Below are 20,510 nucleotides of genomic sequence, written 5' to 3'. Positions count from 1 at the left end.
TATAATATTTATAGCACATAAATACTCAAAATTCATTTAATGTGATATTAGTTTACCTACTTTTTATGAATTCCTAAAAATATATAATATGCGTGAAAGCCCCATTTACAAGCCACAAACGTGTTTCTATGCAGGGCATTAACCAAGTTATCGTTATTAGTCATTCAAGCCCTATCACGGTCCTTAATGTTATTTTTCGGATTCTGGCTAAAGGGTACGCCACTAGGGCGGCCCTGATCGCGCCTCGGATGCACCATCCGAACCAGTCGGCCTTTATGAAAGGCACGTTCATCCTTGATGGGATCCTTGTTCTTCACGCATTACCAAAAAAAGGCATGTTAGTGACGCACCTATTTTTGCCATTAATGGCGCACTGTAGGTACGCCACTATTACAACGCTACTAGTAACAAATACTAATGGCGCACCTATAGTGCGCCATTACTATGCCTGGAAGTGCGTCATTACTATCTGACTTAGTAATGACGCACCATATAGAAGTGCGCCATTACTAACAATTTTTTTCCAAAAAAAATTCAGAATTTTTTTGTCGTTTTTTTCTTAATCTCCAGCCCGAGCACGCTTAACTTCGCAGTTCTATACAACTCCATCACCAACTCACTTAACAGGCACTTGTTGATATATCTATCATATCAATCCTATTAAACCTTGTTAATGTTTAGGACTTTGTTCATGTTCATGAGTGTGATGAAATTTTGAGAAAATATTTCAAACTTCCCCGTCATATTACGTATCATATTTTGAACATTTTTTTCAAAAACAAAATTCAAAACCAATTTTTTTTCTGTTACTAGTGGTGCACCTAGCTAAAGGTGCGCCATTACTAACTTTGATTTTTTTCTTCTGTTTTTCACCCTCTAGATCTTAAAAGCCCCGTATCTTTTATTCTGTTAGGTTTTTGGGGATTCTAAAAATCTTCAATGGGGCTTTCCCCGTTGAATTCGGATATAACTTTTCGAGTAGATGATTTTTCATATAAAAAACGTTTTAATCCGAGTTCGTATGCAAAAGTTATGCCCGTTTTACTAAATTCTAGAGAGATTTTGTAAATAAATTCGAAATTCATTTTTGTAAATTTTCCGAACAACTAGACCACATATCACATGGGAAACTTATTTTCTTTTATTTTTTTGACATTTCCATCATTTTCTTTTATTTTTTATAAAACTGAAAATGCGGTCGAGGGGGGGGGGGGTGGGGGGTTTGTGCATTCAGTGGAATTTTTGGTCAAAGTTAGTAATGGCGCACCGTGGGTGTGGTGCGCCATTACTAGTGTTGAAAAACAATTAAAAAAAATTGTTAGTAGTGGCGCACCGAGGGTGTGGTGCGCCATTACTAGTTTTGAAAAAAATGTTAGTAGTGGTGCACCGAGGGTGTGGTGCGCCATTACTAGTTAAAACTAGTAATGGCGCACTATCCCCTGATGCGCTATTACTAGTTTTGAAAAAAAAATAAAAAAAATTTGTTAGTAGTGGCGCACCGTGGATGTGGTGCACCATTAGTATTTGGAGTTTAATGGCGTACCTATATATGGTGCGCCACTGCTATATAGCAGTGACGCACCACATACGTGGTGCGCCATTAATGTCCATATTAGCTATAGCCGTTTTTCTAGTAGTGACGAGATCGTCCATGAAGTCGGGAGCAAGCACCTCCGTGCGGTGTTCTTCAAGATCGACTTTCATAAAGCGTATGACACTGTCCACTGGTCCTTCCTTCGGGAAGTGCTGCTCAAGCGTGGGTTTGATCACCACTGGGTAGCTCGGGTGATGCAGCTGGCGACAAGTGGTCGCACGGCGGTGAATGTGAATGGGGAGATTGGACCCTACTTCGTGACTGGACATGGAGTTCGGCAAGGCGATCTGATTTCCCCATTTCTCTTCAACCTTGTGGTCGACGCCTTGGCCTCGATCCTAGATTTGGCCAAATAGGCTGGTCACATTAAGGGGATTTGCCCCCATCTTGTGGCCAATGGAGGTCTGACTCACCTCCAGTACGCCGACGACACCATTATGATGGTCGAAGGATCGGATGAGGATATTCAGAATCTCAAATTCCTCCTCTTATGCTTTCAGGAGATGTCGGGCCTCACGATTAACTTCGCCAAAAGTGAGGTAATGGTCCTGGGATATACCCAGGCCGAAGCCCAGCGAATCGCCAACCGCCTGAATTGTCGTCTGGGGTCTTTCCCGACCACTTATTTAGGCATGCCCATTAGTGACACGCGTCTCTTGGAGAAGGACTTCCGTCCAATCGTTGCCAAACTCCAGCCAAGGTAGGGGAGATGGTTGTCCAAGGCCGCGCGAGTGATTTTGATGAACTCCTCCCTCATTAGCCTCTTGATGTACCTCATGGGATTCTATAGTCTTCACGAATCCCTCCATAAGGAGGTCACCAAGCTCCTCCCCAGATTTTTTTGGGCGGGAGAGAATTAATAAACAAAAGTACCATATGGTGAAGTGGTCTGAGATCTGTAAGCCCAAGGACAAAGGGGGCCTTGGGGTTATATCGTCGAAGTGGATGAACATAGCCCTCCTCTCCAAATTGCTCTGGCATATCTAGACCGGTGAGGGAGGCTTGTGGTTGGAGATTATTCGTGCTAAATACCTGCGCGGGCAACCGTTGGCCTTCGCTTCTCATGCTGGAGGCTCCCAATTCTGGCAAACGGTGGTCCGGTTGATGCCGATCTTGCGTATTGGGACCTCCATCCAAGTGGGGTCCGGCTCTGGCACCCAGTTTTGGCTGGATAGGTGGGCTGGGAATCGGCCCTTCGCAGAGCGCTTTCACGCCTTATTCTCGATTTGTGCCCACCCGCAGTTATCCGTGGCCGCTGCTCTGACCAACTTGGGCGCCATTGCATTCTGAGGTACCTTTGGGGCGACGGAACTCGAGCAACGGGAAGAATTGCTCTCGTGCATCGCTCTGCAACCCCCTTCTCTTGAGCCTGATGTGCTCTCATGGCACCTTGAACCTAGTGGCCGGTTCTCAACTAGGTCCCTTTACCAGGCGATTGTCCCCTCGTCGGGACCAGTTGAGCCGACGGTGCTTTGGGAAATAAAACTCCCATTGAAGATCCGTATTTTTCTTTGGCAATGGGTTCGGGGTCGCTTACCTTCGGGTACGGAGATCCAGAAGCGTAACAGACCTGGGAACGGTATGTGCCCCATTTGTTTGGTCCCAGAAGACTGCAACCGCATCTTTTTTTATGTCCGGCGGCTCAATTCTTGTGGAGTTGTTTCAGGGAGGTGGTTGGTGGCAACTGGTGCCACGACAACCTCCCGGACCTCTTTGAGGAGGTCGTTAGTTTACCCGGTCCCAAGCGTCCACCAATCTGGGTGGCGCTAGGTACCCTAGCCTGGACATTATGGTGTTGCCGCAATAAACTTGTCACCGAACGTGTGATCCCATGTCGTGTGACTGATGCAATCTACAAAATGTGTGGCTTCTTACAGCTTTGGAGACCGTTTAGCAAGCAGCGGGACCGAGACGTCATCAACAACTTCATTTCCAGTCTCCGGTCCTCGGCCTCGGCTTTTGCTCCACTACCACCTCCGCCGCCTCCTCCCCCGAGCCGGATTAGCCTTTTTTTAGTTTATTTGGGGCTTGTCTCGCTGTGCCCCAGCATGACTTTATGACTTGTTGACACTATGTATTGACTTGTTGGATGCTTGGTCCGTTGCTTTATAATATAAAGCGGGGGAAACCCTTTTTCGTATTAGTCATTCAAAATTGTGCATCGTACCTTTGCTAGCACCATATCGCAAGTTCGAGTCCCAGACGAATGTATATATAGCAAGCCTCCCTTGAAAGGGAGTCTATGCCGTGTCTTCATGCAGATTGCATTAGCACCGTATTTGCACGTCTGTGCCAAGTTCTAGAACTATTTTAACGTATTTTTCAAGTTCAAGCACTAAAGTGAATATTGATGGCAAGTTTAAGCAACACTAGTGATATTACCTCGATGTGTTTCAGACAGAAACAACACATCCATCTGACCCGTCCTTGGATCCCCAAGAGCGCTCAAACCGCTGCGGGTTTTCGCATCCCGCGACAGTTCCAACTCATGATTTTCATGTCGACCAGCCAGAGAAGACAAACAACCGCCTTGACAGATCAAAAACGGCTGGTCAAAAAAACGACACCTTGAAGCAGCGCTTACGAAGGGCCGGACAATATCCAGACGACCTGGCATAGCAAGCCGGCTGGAGAAGATGACGATCAACCAGTGGCGGGGCCAGGAAAAATGTATTACTGGGGCCAAGTGCTGTCAAAACTGATTAGGAAGGGCCAAACCACTGAAAAACTGATTTTTGGCTGTAAATAATCATTATTTTTTCACTGTTTATTAGCAAACATACACTAAATCACTGATGTTGGGGGGGCCAGGGCCCCTGCTGGTCCCCCTGTCTCCGCCACTGTGATCAACCCGCCGCGGGATGGAGTGGTCATATAGAGCAGAAGCGGCGGCGCCGCCGCCAAAGTGGCGGCCGGCGGCGGGCGCTGACCTAGATCGCCTCGCTAGTCGTGAGAGCTCTTTCCTTAGAGATGCTACACCTACGTAATGTTTGTTACGCATATACTAGAACATCAAGGCGCGCGTTGCTGCGCCCGCCATCTTGACGAAGGAATATCAAGACAATATATAAGTATTGACGAAAATAAATGGAAGGTATAGTTATCATTGGGGATTTGAAACAATTATATGTGCACAAATTGTGTCAGCACAAGGATACAAATCGCACTGATGGCTGCATATTATCCTGCAAGGACTTGGTTTGTACTAAATTACGAGTGCCATGAAGCATATGTACGTCATCGCTCATCTTTCAGAATGATATTGATGCTTCTAGGATTTGAATAAACCATATCCTTTGAGTTTCTTATACACAGGATGTCATATTACTTCACATCCATCAGTTAGAGAACAACCTATTAATCAACAAAGTTCATGGATCCAACACCGACATGGTCTACACAAATAGTACCTTAGATAATATATTAACATGGTCTGAGAGAGCACTTTCATTGGTGGTGTTGTGTCACCAAAACATCTTGACTTGTTCAGTCGTGTAAAAAATTCCGAACATTAAATTTTATATAGAATTAGCCAGGTTTGTAAATTGCGATCTGAGAGGAGGCACACCATATCTCAAACCCGATAGGGCATTGGGATCTCAGCATCAAACAGAATGACCAGATGCTGAATGAAATGCACGTACAAACATAACTTCATCTAGTAAATCTTACCTCCAATGAAAAATTTGAAGCACGAGCACAAAACAGATACAGTATGAGATTTACCAGCTTCCCGATGGGAACCGTGGCACAGTGTAGCGAATTTCTTCCCCCAGTTCAGCATCACACCTATTACATGAAGATAGAAGGTCGGCAAGATGGAAACTAAGCAATGGGGATGGCAGACCTGACGTATAGGGAAGCACGCGGACATTGGCGTGGCGTTACATCGGTTAAGAGCAGGGAGGCACACGTGTAGAGTAATCTCGCCAACGTGACGCACGACGGCGGCGACGAAGCGTTGAGTAACAGGGAGCAACCCGCGATAGGGCCGGCGATTAAAATTCGAGACGGACTGCCACACGATAGCGAAGGAATCAGGCTGGAAAGATTTTGCATTTGACTGGACCTCATGGGCCTTCAATCTCCACGGCCCGATTAACCCTGTGACTGGCAGCTCGCTTGACGGAGCAGCGGCCCGTGTAACGTGTGAAGGGATTAATTAGCGTAAAGATGTTGGGGGATGACCGAGCGAAAATCCTAGACGTCTGTCAAAGTGATCTGACGGTGGAGAACTTCAAATCACCGTGGAGGCTTCTAGCTAGCTGCGTTTTACTGTTTTGTAATATCGTACCTTACGTATGGTCTGATTTGGCAGATTTTTATTGGGCTTTAGTTGAGCACACGGGCCCACCCTTGAAATCAAGGGGGCGGTTTAATTAGTGGAGAAGGAAATTAGGTAGGTTGCATAGAAGCGGTACGTAGGTGTAGCATTTTGGCTCTTTGCTTGTGGCTGGCCTTCTCTTCGAATAACTTTTTACAATGTGATAGCGAAAGGAAAAAAGAAATATAGAAACCGGACAGATCTGAGACTTTCATACCCACGGCCACGGCCGTGCAACACACGCAAAGTCTACCTCGAGGCTTCCCCGATCTCCCCAGCCACCGGAGGCAGAGACGACGGCGATGTCGCTCCCGGAGGATATGGTCCGTGAGATCCTCGTGCGTCTGAAGGACGTGGACGACCTTTTCCGTTGTGCCAAAACCTGCAGGCAGTGGAGCTGTCTCGTGGCCGACGTCCGCCGACGCCGCTGGCCGGACCGCAGGTCGTTGTTCCTCTCCGGGTTCTTCATACGGAAAAGTTCTGCGAAGTCCTTCTTCCCAACGCGGCGGTCGGTGTTCGGGCCTGATCCCTGCCGCCTTGGCTCCTTCTTTCCCGACGCCGCTACCAGAGGCCTTCTCAAACGCGCGACGCCCCTCGCCGCGCGCCACGGCCTCCTCCTCGTCCGCCTCCCCTCCTCTGGTGCCTGGCTTCACCTCGCTGTGTATAATCTGCTTGCCGGCACATGCGATGTTCTCCCCCCGCTAGTGTGCCGTTGGACGTATCGCAACAGTGGCTATGCCATCTTTACCAGCGCAGACTCCTCCTCGATCGGCGAGCAGCAAACTTCGTCGCCTGGCTACTCAGCTTTGTTCAAAGTTCTAGTCATCTGCAGCCTTAGATGTGGCCAGCCATACTACCTCCACACTTTCTCCTACCACGAGGCGAGGTGGAAGTGGAATAAGCCTACAGAAATGGTTCCGGACCCTACAAAGACTGGCTTCTGCCCGCCCCTCATGCATCCTAACGCCGTTATATGCCACGGCAACGCGCACTGGCTCGTTGGGTGGAATTTTGATCGTCCGTGGGCCTCTAGCTTGCGTACTATTGATGTGCATGTTGAGACATGTCATGTCTCTCTAACAAAGATTGTGAGTCCGGTCCAATACAGTTCTTATCAATACGACGAGCCACATCTTAGTGTTGCTGCTGATGGGGCATTATCACTGATTTTCATGGAAAGGCCAGGTAATAATTCGCAAAGATTCGAGATAGCAATATATACGCGGTAAGATGGCCCAAGGAGCGAGGATGGTGGTCCTCTAGGATGGCTCCGTAGTCGAGTCATTGAGCTAAAACCTCCAAACCAGATTCAAGCAGAAAGGATGCACTTGACCTTTTTGGGAGAAAAGGGTGGCACGTTGGTCATCAGGGACAACTACATGAACTTGTACGCCGCGGATCTTGAGTCAGGGGACATGGAGAAGCTGATGTATCGCGGCCGGGTTAGCCAACGGATGTTCATACCCTTTGACATATATTGGCCGTGAAGTTTTTATTTTTTGGGGGTATATTGGCCGTGAAGTTGACTCGCAGAAACAATCGTCTGAGGATTAAATTTCTCTTAATTCCATAGGTTGTTTGTATAAAACTTCTATGTTTGGGCGGGGTGAATCCTGACAATTGAGCTTAGTGGTTACTATGAAGTATTTTCTTGTACTGAGTGTAAATAATGTAATTTTTTAAGTGAATATATAGTACTGTAATTTCTTAGTAGTTACTGTGCCATCATGAATGTAGTACTCGGCAAAGATGATTTTCCTAAGTCAAACATTTTAGAGTTTGACCAACTCTACTGAAATATCTGGAAAGATATATGCTGTCTAATATATATATAATGAAAATTCATCCGGTAATGAATCTAATAAAGTAAACTTTGTTTCGTAGATGTTGACATATGTTTATATAGAATTGGCCAAACTTAATGAAATTTGACCTAGGATAATTCTGTAACTTCAGTTATTCTAAAGGGAAGTGATTCCTTTCGTCCGGCCGACCTCGTGGTTTTATCTGCCGCCTCCCACGAACAACACGTGGCAGTGGGCCACAGACATTGCTACTTCTTCTCGGCCTTATCTTAACAGGAGGCTTCATTCGAGCAGATCCAACACTGCCCCAACTCTCATCCTCCAACACCAATCCACCATGGCGTCTGTGACTCCTCCGGCTCCATGGCGCTGGGTGACCTTGATGCTCTGTTACAAAAATAAAATCTGCAACTTGTCGCCATCGTGGTCTGTCCTTGCAGCCGGGGTCTCGCACAGTCGTCGCCGTTATCGCCCGCCTCCACCATGACAGCTGGCCGTGCGTGGTGCACCATCTCGCCGGTGAGGCGACCTTGTAGGAGGTGCGACACTCGCCGGCGGCGGTGCCATGGAGGGAAAGGGCGGCGCTGCTCCTCCTTCACCACCGTCCAACAGGCTCGTGGCGAACGAGGTGATGTTTTGTCTTGCAACATCCAATACGTTGCAAGAAAGATTTCTGCAACAGCAGTCATGTTGCAAAACTTTCTTCCGTAACACCATATAGAGGTGAAGATAAAGATAAAAAAATTATGAAACATCACCTCATTTGCAATTTTTTTTGCAACAATGCCTCTGCTTCCAAAAGAAAATGAAGTTAGAAAAATTCTGTAACGGCCTATATATGTTGCAAAAAAAAAACTGCAACACAACTTATGTTGCAAAAATATCTCCAACACAATTTCTGTTACATATGTTTCCGCAACAAGAGCTTTGTTGCAAAGAAGAGAAACCCGTTTAGGCGCTTGATTTTCTCAGATCTGACCGCTCGCGAGGCGGCGGATCTTTTAAAAATATCTGCCGGCCGACACATAGCAGCCCCCTATTCTAAAACGGAGGAAGTACGTTCTCATGATAGGCCCACTCGGTATTCTGTTGTCTTTGTTAAGTGCCAGGACAACAGTATGCAGTAGGCAAACAGCTCGGAATTCAGTAAGAAGGCCGATTCTAATGGTGATGCTAGTTTTATTAAATTGAATTGATAATTACATCGGATGGAATTTCACCGAATAGCAATTCAGGGGTGTTCATTGAGCCAAGAACTCATCTCTATTTCGAAAATAAAAAGCTAAATAGGTCATCAGCCACATCATTATTTGTTTCAACTTTCACCAGCCAAAAGTACTGAACTTTCCCGCAAAAACAAAAACAGTATATGTAACAAAACAGTCTGCGTAGAAATTAATTAGTGACCTCCAAAGAGTTTTGGCTCCGCCTGCACCATTTGGGAACCGTAGAATCAGCTGGGTGCAACCCATTTCACATTGCCATGGCTTCCATCTGACGCGTACGTGTGGGCAAAAAGCGAAGCAAGCCGCCATCAACTGATCATGAGAATCTTGAGAGTCGGAGCCGGAGTTCCACCGAAGGAAATTGGATTGGACATAAAAGGTTAAGTGATTAATGACTGAATATTACCAAAATAAAAATTTACTGAAGAAGTGAAGATTAAGAGAAGCTACATTAATGAAATCGAGCTCGAGATATTATTTTGTAAGCAGGCTTTGCGTAGCCGCGAGCCAGTTCCAACTTGCAATAGGTTTGGACCGAGAAACCAGCCATGGGCCAGCTCGAGATATCAGTTAGTTAGTTTGATTGAGATCACATAGGTAGAACTTAGACTCATAAAACAAAAAAAACGTACATAAAATCTGGTAGAGTGGAGGCGAATCCATGGGCTCACCATTGAAGATAGGAGGGAAGAGTCTCCCTAGCCGCCTAGGGTTAGTAAAGAAAAACTATAGGAAATCAACAAAAGACTTCCTTGGTGGAAGTGATGTCACAAACCTGGGAACCAAATGCAAAAAAGGTAAAAAAAATTGGGATTTTGGGGTTTTATTTAGTCATCAGGTTCGTCTATTACAATGTCCGATAATAACTCCGGTGATACATGCAACGATGATTTCCGCAATTTATTGCTGGAACCCGGGTTATGTAAGACATGCGCCGCTTGATTCGCCGATTGTTGTGCCGACTGCACCTTGAACCTTCTCTGAATCTAGCAAATATTTGATCCCCTCAATAAGAATTATGTAGACCGACATGTTAAGCCCTTCCCCTTCAAACGCCTTGCTGCATTTTAGTTATCCATCTCAGGAACAAACATAGGTAAGACCCAAGGCCAGTTGGACGAGCTCGGGTGCAAGATGGTGGTCGAAGACCGCGTGCTGGAGCTGTTCGAACGCGACCACGCGCTGCTCGCGCGTGTGACGCGCTCCAAGACCAGGTTGTACACCATCAAGCTAAAGATGGGAGTGCCCGTGTGCCTCCTGGCCGTCATGCAGGATGAGGTCTGGCTGTGGCATGGACGCTACGGCCATCTCAACTTCCGCTTGCTGCGTGCTCTCGCAGAGAATGGCATGGCAGAAGGCGTGCTGTCGATCGAGCACGTCGAGGAGTACTGCGACGGATGCGCTCTTGGGAAGCAGCAGTGCAGCACTGCGTCCCGTTCCCGCAGGCATTCAAGTACCGTAATGAGTGCTGGCTCGAACTGGTCCATAGTGACCTGTGCAGGCCGATCAAGCCAGCCACGGCGGGCGGCAATAGGTACTTCCTGCTAATGGTTGACGATCATAGCCTTTTCATGTGGATCGAGGTGCTCAAGTCCAAGGATGAGGCGTTCAAGCGTTTCAAGCGGGTCAAGGTGCTCGCGGAGGCGACGCCGGGCAGGAAACTCCTGGCGTTCCGATCCGATCACGGTGGCGAGTTCAATTCCGCCACGTTCCAACAATACTGCGACGAGCACGGCATCAAGCACTGCACCACCGCCCCCTACACACCACAGCAAAACGGCGTCGTCGATCGCCGCAATCAGACGGTGGTGGAAATGGCGCGCTGTATCTTGAAGAAAATGGGCGTGCCGGTAATATTCTGGGGCGCACACTGCGGTCTATCTGCTGAACCGTGCACCAACACGCCGCCTGGATGGGCGAACTCCGTACGTGGCGTGGCACAACCAGAAGCCCTAGGTGCATCATCTCCGTGTGTTCAGCTGCGTGGCGCATGTGAAGGGCCTCGGCCCTGGCATCGACAAGATGGACGATCGCTCGACACCCATGGTCTTCGTCAGCTAGCAGGACGACGCCAAGGCCTACTGGGTGTACGACCCAGCGATGAAGCAGCTGTGCGTCACGCGCCACATGGTGTTTGAGGAGCACCGGAGATGGTTCTGGTGCGGCGGCGCTGACGCGACGCCCATGCCGTGCGCCATGTTTGAGGTGGTGTACTGTGAACTACGGACTTGCGGGGACCATGATTTGGCCGCGACGCAGCAGCCCGCCACGCCCGGAGGACCGGGTCAGGACAGCCCGCCGCAGACAACACCAGCCACACCAGCACCGCGTACCAACAACTGGGCGACGTCGCCGTCTCATGACATAGGACGGCATTACGTGGAGGTCGGTGCTGCATTGTGGTACAGGCGCACGGCCAGCATCGAGCAGGAGCTGGACGATGCCTGGGAGGCAGAACAGGTGGAGGTGAACCACCTCTGCTTGCTAGCCGTAGAGGAGCCAGGCGGCGTTGAGGATGCAAAAGGAGATCCCCGCTGGAGGCACGCGATGAAAGATGAATTGGACGCGATCAGGAGCAATGGCACCTGGGAGCTCGCCACGATCCTGCCTGGTCACATAACCATTGACCTAAAATGGGTGTTCAAGGTAACAAAGGATCCAACTGGTAACATTATGAAACATAAATCTAGTCTCGTCACAAAGGGCTATGTGCAACGGCAGGGGGTGGACTTTGATGAGGTCTTCGAACCGATGGCGTGCATGGAGATGGTGCACGTTCTGCTGGCGCTCGTCGCGCTCTTCTGGTGGCAAGTCCACCATATGGACGTCAAGTCCGCATTTCTAAACGACGACCTGGCCGAAGAGGTGTACGTGCACCAGCCCCCCGGCTTCGTTGACCCCGACAACAAGCACAATGTACTCAGGCTGCGCAAGGCGCTCTATGGGCTGCGCCAGGCGCCACGCGCATGGAACGCCAAGCTCGACGGCGAGCTCACCAAGCTGGGCTTCGAGCGGAGCCCCCTGGAGCACGCCGTGTACCGAAGGGCAACTGAAGCGGGTGCCCTGCTAGTCGGCGTGTACGTTGATGATCTGGTGATCACCAGCACTGATGTGAAGAAAATTGAGAGCTTCAAGGAGCAGATGCATCATCTGTTCGGCATGAGCGACCTTGGCCTCCTGAGTTATTACTTGGGGATTGAGGTTGAGCAGCGTGAGGGCGTGATCACGCTATTCAGAGCACCTATGCAGAGAAGGTACTGGAGCAGGCAGGAATGACAGACTGCAACCCGAGCAACATGCCCATGGAGCACCGGTTGCAGCTACTCAAGGGTAACACCGAAGGCGGCACCGGCTGTAACGGCCGAGCCTTGGGCATGGTCAAGGGACGTGGGACGGCACGTCCGCATAGCTTGGTCATGACGCAAGATTAGGGTCATTCTGTTAGTCAGTTTTGAGCTGTTAAATAAATGAAGAAACAGAAAAGTTGCATAAGTTGCACGCAGCGCAAAAGACCTCTCTCTCTCGTGAGAGAGAGAGAGAGAGAGAGAGAGAGAGAGAGAGAGAGAGAGAGAGAGAGAGAGAGAGAGAGAGAGAGAGAGAGAGAGTTCATCGTGCGAGTTCCTCCTTTGATAAGCTACAACACAATCTGATCAAAGATTAGACTGGTTCCATTCCAAATTCTATTAGAGGAGCATCGACAGCAAATCGATCGAACACCACGGCGCGGGACTACAACAACACATGCAGCTGCTTCGACCCGAGCGAGCAGCGCCCATGTGACGGGATGGCACGCGTTTTGAACCGTCAAGGGACGCAGTACTGCAGCCTCTACCTCAGGCGGAGACGATGACACGAGCGAGCAGCAACGAAGGACACGCATGTCCGATAATGGGTGGGCGTAGCAAACGAGTGCCCGGATCTCCCGACAGCCGACAGCAACTCCGACGTGGGCAAGCGACTTCAGTCCGCTTCCACGAGACCTTGACTACACAGTACGTACGTGGTGCTTCCGGCAGCATTGATAGGTGCATGGCATCTACGGACGGGGCGTGCCTGCTCCATGAAAATGCTCTCATCCGTGCTCTCTCGTAGGTGGCACGTGGCACGGTCTGAAGGAGGATATCAGTTGGGAGCGTCGTTGCAATATCTGGCGCTGATGCTGGCGGATGTAGTATGTTGTATGTCTCAGGCCGGCGGGGCTCGTTCCTTATTTTAGGGGAAACAGCTGCTTGTTATTACTTAGTTCATAGCAATATCCCCCAGTACAACATCTTGAATAGAGAACACTAGCACATACTCCCTCCGCCCTAAAATAAGTGTCTTAATTTGTCTCAAAATATGTGTCTTAAGTAAAATTTTGTACTAAAGTTAGTAAAAAGTTAAGATACTTATTTTGGGATGGAGGAAGTACGTTGTAAGTCCCCGGTCGGCGGGGCTCGTTCCTTCTTTTTTAGGGGAAACAGCTGCCTTGTTATTACTTGGTTCATGGCAATATTGGCTAGTACAACATCTTGAGTACAACATCTTACGAGTTCTTTTCGGGTGCCCACAAACAACACAAACCTTCCCTGTTGGTATTTCGTAATTAATCTCTACCTAATAATAATAAAGCAAATTGAGTGTCGGTGGTCCGTCATGCACTTTTGCAGAAAACCCCCTGCGGTTTCTATGAATTAACCCGCAGTACACACTTAAGTCATAACCGAACCGTTATTTTACGTTTTTATGAAAACCCCACTGACGTATTAGATAATTCACCCGCCGATCATATACAAGTCAAACACATGTTTTTTCTAAATTATCCATATCTTTTAAACCGTAACTCCGATTTTAACATGTTATATATGAAAATTGATTAGAAAAATGTGTAGAATCTGAATATGATGTTATTTTGTTTGTTAAATATTTTTTAAATATTATTTTGGAAGATATTTAAGTCAAACAAATATTTTTCTTAATTATCCATATCTATTAAACCGTAACTCTGATTTTAACATGTTATATATGAAATTTGAATAGAAAAATATGTAGAATTTGAATATGATGTTATTTTTACCTATTAAATATTTTAAAATATTATTTTAAAAGCAAACTTGTAACCTATAAGGCACGTCCGTTTTTCTTTCGTACCGCGACGATCTGGATTGCAAATAAACAACCACTAAAATCATAAAGAGACGAAAGGAAACATCGATAACCACACATGAGCACCTCTAAACAAACTGGCAGGGGAAAAACAACATTCAAACACACTTTGGTTTGTGTGAACACCAAGGCCACTGAAGATGAGAAGGAGGATAAGCGGCAACACAAAAATGATGCCTCGCTAAAATAAAGGGCATGAACATATTATGGTTATTGGGTTTAGAGTGTGTGTTATTTTTTTCTCCCGTTGCAACGCACGGGCTCTTTTGCTAGTAATAGCCAAACAGAATTGGAGTGGGATGAGAATCGTGGGCCAGATCGGACTGGATCGATCGAGACGAGAACGTACCCAGATCAGACGAGCCAGATCGAGAGCAATTCGCGAGAACGAGCCCAGCGCAGATATGTTGTTTTCTATGTGTTTGAGTTTGGAAGCCTTTTTATGCCATATATATAAGTAGCTAGCTAGCTATAAACGCTTGGACCTACGTGGATATCCGTCTGCGATTGCAGACCAAAATAGATCGACAACGGAATTTGCTACCACCTGGGCATGATAAAACCTTGGGCTTCCCTTCCTTCCTTTGGCCGGGAGAGAAAGACACGAGTTGCTGCAGACGTCAGAGGCTGCGAGGGATTGGACGTAGACTTATTTAAAGTCAGATTCCCTGGTTGCGTTTCTCGATCCACCTCGATCGCCGTAGTCCCTTACTTCCTTTAACAGGCGCATATTATACATCTATATCACAGTCGGAGCCGTCGGCACTGGCAACGTACGCAAGCGGTCAAGCCTCGTACACGACCGTGCCATGGCCTCACCAACACCGTCGACGCTACCGGCGGATCTGCTGCTCGAGATCATTGCGCGCTCCGACACCTCCACCCTCGTCCGCTGCGCTGCAACCTGCAAGCTCCTCCGCCACAACATCCTTGAACCCTCCTTCATCCATCGCGTCACCCGGCAAGGAGGCGTCGTGCCCTCCTGCCTCCTCGTTTACCTCAAAGACCATAAGTGTTATTTTCCTCTGAATGGCATTAGTGGCCGCAGATTCACCGAATTACTAGACAAGCAGAAAAACGTTTACCTGGAGACATTTTAGGCGTGGGAGGTGAGTCAGGTGTGAAATGCATCTCAGGAAGCGACTTGAGCCCTGTTTCAAATGGGGGGAAACAAATAAATGAAAACAATAAAATTGGTACATTCAAAAGAACTGCTCAACTGATCAGTAATCATGACTAACCATAGCAAAAAAGCACAGTAATAATATCCCTAAGAGTAGCATCCAGAGCTCGCTGGTAATCCGCATCTACCACCAACCATCACCAATGTAGCTTCACAAGGACTCACAAGAACAAGGATAGGAGCGCACAGGAACAACTTATTTTGTAACTTGTTCGGTGATCAAGAACACGCGCATAGGGAGTACAAGAATCAATCGAAGCATATACTCGCCATCAAGAAGGGACAAGTTCCCCCCCCCCCCCCCCCCCCCCCCCCCCCCCCCCCCCCCCCCCCCCCCCCCGGCCCTACTCCCCAACCAACCCACCGAACTAACTCCATACGTTCATCATCATACATTGCGTACCGTGCATTTTTCCTCTTCCTTCCATACTGTGCACGAGGCCTTTGGCTACTCAATTTATTTTCTTTTGCTGCTTCTCTATTCTTCATAGACCCGGCAATCTCCCTCCGACAAAAGCATACTTTTTGAGTACTCTGAAGAAATATAGCCCATTGGGCCGGCTTTAGGATTATGCTTACTCCTACTGTGGAGAAAACCAGAGGAGTCCGACTACCATTTCTTGGTATGAAGTACGTACTTGTTCTTCACCGTGCAAGCTCTACAGGTTTCGGAATCCGAGGCCTTCAAGTTCAACCGTAGATGTAGAAGCAAACCGGTACTTAAGCATCGAACAAATGAGAGACGAGTGAGACGCCTTTAGCTCCTAGAATGCCTTCTTCAACTATGCTATACGCAATTCGTCTGCCAAATAGAACTGCTAGACTACGTCGAGTTGTGACCACTCATGCCTCTAAAGAGCGAGGCAAAGGGTAACACTAGGACGGAGCTCCACCTTTTGTTCTTCCAGCTCGGACTCCTGAACTAGAAACTATATAAGAGGCACGAGATGATCAGGTGTGTGCACTAAAGCTCGACATGATGAAAGCTTATGAGAACTTCACTGCTATAGCTGATACGGGATCTAATGACTTATTTCTTAAAATAGGGTTTTGTGACTACCGAAAGTTTCTCTTTTCATGACACGGGGGGGGGGGGGGGGGGGGGGGGGGGGGGGGTCTCTGTGGCCCTAGTTTCTTTGGCCCATTTGAAATGAGCTACGAATAGGTCTTACTTCAGACAATCCTTCGTTCTCCCTTCAGAGGAGATGAGTGGGATGACGAATGAGTTCTTTAAACATCTCTATACTACTGAAGGTACTGAAAGAATGGAGGATGTTCGTTCTGTCGACAGTTCCTCGGAAAGTATCTCAGGCAATGAATGAGCAATTGACTGCGCCCTTTACTGGTTCTGAAGTGTGACCTTTTTAAGATGTACCCTGAAAGGCCCCTGGCCCGGACGGCTATCCAGCCCACTTTTTTTCAGCGAAGGTGGGATTTCTATGGTGATGAGGTTAGTGACTTCAGTTACCTTCTCGGTTCTTTTCAATGGGGAGCGTCTTGAGGAATTCAAACCTTCTCAAGGACTACGCCAGGGAGATCCAATCTCTCCGTACTTATTCTTGTAAGCAGCAGTTTAGGTATTCGAAATAGCGAAATACATAAATTATCTATCTCAAGTACGTCTCGTACTTATCTTGAGCCATCAGTCAGATTGAGTGCAGCGCCCTACCGGCAGCTCCTGACCTCTGTTCCTATGGGGGAAATAAGGTGTGGCTTTGGACCCCAAACTCTTCCATGACGCCCTTCTTCTTATAGCGTGGGTAAGTGATCAATACAGACAAAAATCACACCCATTGGATCCATCCTGATATGATTGGGTGATTTGCACGTTCCCTTAAGAACAAGCACACACACACTAAATCCTTAAAAGAAAGATAGATGCTCATCTTCACACTGATAGCAGCACGCTCACTACGTACGTTGTCCAACCCACCTCGTAAGACATCTTTCCTCGGATAGCCAAGCGAAAGAGGAGGTCTCAAGCGTGCAAAAACACATGTATGAGCAGGAAAAGTTGTGCAATCAAGCTCAGAGACTGCAGATAATGGATCTCTCAGGCACCGGTTTCCCTCAGTTCAGGAAGGGAAGCGAGCTTTCAAGGGTCCAAGGATAAAAAAGGTAATTAATATGTCTCCGACCGAAGTGATAGATAAAGGCTTTACCCATTGGCAAGGAACGCTTGGAGGAGTGAAACAACGATTCCGCCTAGCGTAGGACACATATATTTGATCCAATCTAGCAAGCGTAGCCAGCCCCACCCACGGGTGAAATTTTATAGCTCCCTATGTCGTTGAAAGCCCCTTTGCTTACGGAAGAGAAGAGTTGGATGCCGTGGTGGGAAAGCTCCCGTTTCAACTTTGCTTCTTGTAAGCTTCGGTATAAATAGCTCACTTGCGGGATCTAATCTCATTCTATGGGAACAACTTTCATTTCTATCTTTTGGCTTAAAGTGGTGAACAAATCCTTTCTCTTCACTTTTTGTGCTCCGCATGGCTCTGGTCAAGATGTGACTCATCCTGTATATACATAATTAGGAGACCTCTCACGAACTTGTTAAAGAAAGGAGTACCATTTGTGTGGACAAGCCAAAGCAATCCTTTGATGTTCTCAAGCAAGCTTTAATTGAGGCACATGTGTTGGTTCTCCCTGATTTCAGTAAAAGATTTGTGCTAGAGACAGATGCCTGTGGGCATTGGAGCTGTGATAAGGGGTAGAAGTATTCTTGTGGGGTGGGTTTCGAATGGAAGGTTGCACAATAGATCGGAGATCCTTTGAGGAAGACTTAAATGACTATAATTATAAAATGGTCCATATCAAACAGATACGATACTGGTTTACACAGAGAATATCGCCTAGCTCTAAAACGGAAGCACCTGAGTGCAACTTAGAGTAAGAAAGAACGACCTTCTGCTACCCTTTTACCGGGGCATTGTTTTAACAACTTTAGCTGATTGATCTACGAATGGAGGGATTCAAGCTTATTTTTGTTAACCGAGATGCAAACGACTAACAAACTGGATTCGAAGCCACCTGTCGTAATAGTACCTGCGGGTTCTTTCTGTGGAGCCTTCAAATGCAATAGCTAGCTGCCCAACGGCCAATGCCACAGGCAAATCTCCATTTTCCAACTTATACAACTCTTTGGGGTCCTAAGATACTCGCCATTGCAACTTAATAAATAGGACCGGTGGGATCGCCTTCAACAGATATATCGGTTTCACTGCTTTCGTACCCTTTGTTTTGGTCATGTGGATGACCCGCAGACCGTAGATAAGATGGATACCCACGTACTGCCTTCAATGAAGAGAGTTTTACCAATGACCCTTAGACAGACAAGAGGTATGCAACCTGCTGAATATTGTCACTGAATCGCTCACTGACAAATACTTGGGTCTCCCCTCCCTGGTAGGAGTGGATAGGAGCGACTGCTTCCAACACTTAATTGAGAGAGTTCGCACTCGGATTAATGGCTGCAAAGAGGAAGGGCTAATTGGCTCCGCCATGGAGACCGAAATACAAGCTTCTTTCATTACATCATTTTGCAATGGAGAAAAAAGAAGAACATAATAAAGTTTCTGAATGACTCAAACGGCAACAGGATCGAAGGTAATGACCAGTTAGCATCTTTGATACAGGGTTACTTTGAGGGACTGTTCACCTTAGAAGTCCTAGCTCCCGACCCTAGGCTACTGGGGAAAGTAAACAGGCGAGTAACTGAAGAAATGAACGCAAGCCTCTTGGCTCCGTTCACGGCAGATGAAGTAAGGCAGCACTCTGAATTCAATCGAGCGTTAGGTACTGTAATCTTCAGATATGACAATACCTCCCCCAAAGCATTGTCAAGTGTTGGAATTAGGGCACCAACCACGAATAGGAGCTGTATAGAACTCCGGAAAGAGACCTTTGATGAAGTCGGCCTCCTCCCAAGTGGCATTTGCTTGATCCAAACTAGCCCACTTCCTTGGTTGCTGAAAAACCATGCAACACAAGTAATTTTACACACACTGATTCACACGTTCTGTCTAGCCATCTGATTGTGGGCGATAGGCAGAGCTAAACCTCAATTTCACTTGCAGTCTTTGAAGAAGGCCTGCCACATGTTACTTGTGAATATCCAGTTTCTATCAGAGACTATTGACTTTGGCAATCCATTCCACTTAAAAACATTATCCATGAAAGCACGAGAGACTGATTGTACTATATAAGGGTGAGCAAGGGGAATGAAATGAGAATATTTAGTGAACCTGTCCACCACAAACAATATGACTTCTTTGCCCAATGATTTGGGAAGACCCTCAAAGAAATCCAGGGAGATGTCAGTCCAAGCAGAAGTCGGTAATGGTAGTGGATCTAGGAGACCAGGGTAGTGGCAATGCTCTCCCTTGACTCTTTGGCAAACTCCACACTCATGTAGAAAAGTTTCAATCTCCTAGCCTGGCGCCAATCAAATAGCTTTTTTACACTTTGATAAGTAGCCACAATGCCTGAATGGCCTCATATGGGAGAGTTGTGAAGTGAATCAATGATTTGGTGTTTAAGAACAGCATTTGATCCCACATATATTCTTCCTTTATATCTCAAAATGCCAGAATGAAGAGTCTAAGGGGGTGTTGCATTGGCTGATACAGTGAGCTTCTCAAGCAGAGATTTGCAGTGATCATCATTAGTGTAGCTGGTTTCTACAGGTGAAGCCCAAGCAGGAGTAACTGGAGTGACTGCCATCATAAGAGAATCTCTTCTGCTCAAAGCATCTGCAACCTTGTTTTCTTTTTTTTGTATTCAATCTTGTAATTGAATTCAAGCAATTTTCACATAAGCTTGTGCTGGATGCCCTCAGAGACTTTTTGTTCTGTGATGTATTTAAGGCTCTATTGATCAGTTTTGATCAATAAAAGAATTGGGAACCAAGAAAGTAGTGGCGCCATCTCTTCAAGGATTCACAAATAGCTAAAGCTTCTCCTTATCATAAGTTGACATAGCTGCATTTCTGGGTCCAAGGGTTTTACTGAAATAAGCAATTGGTCTGCCTTGTTGCATGAGGACAGAACCAATACCTTGACCTGATGCATCTGTTTAAAAAGTAAATGGTAGGGTCAAATCAGGCAAAGCCATAACAGTAGCAGTGACTAGACAATTCTTCAATGTTGTGAAGGCCTCAATTTGAGCATCTGGCCACTGGAATGATTCTTTTTTTAGACAGTCATGAAGTGGCCTAGAATTTATCCCATAATTC

The sequence above is a fragment of the Triticum urartu genome, chromosome 7, assembly GCF_003073215.2.
Source record: "Triticum urartu cultivar G1812 chromosome 7, Tu2.1, whole genome shotgun sequence".
Classification (NCBI taxonomy): domain Eukaryota; kingdom Viridiplantae; phylum Streptophyta; class Magnoliopsida; order Poales; family Poaceae; genus Triticum; species Triticum urartu.
This window is presented reverse-complemented; position numbering follows the sequence as displayed.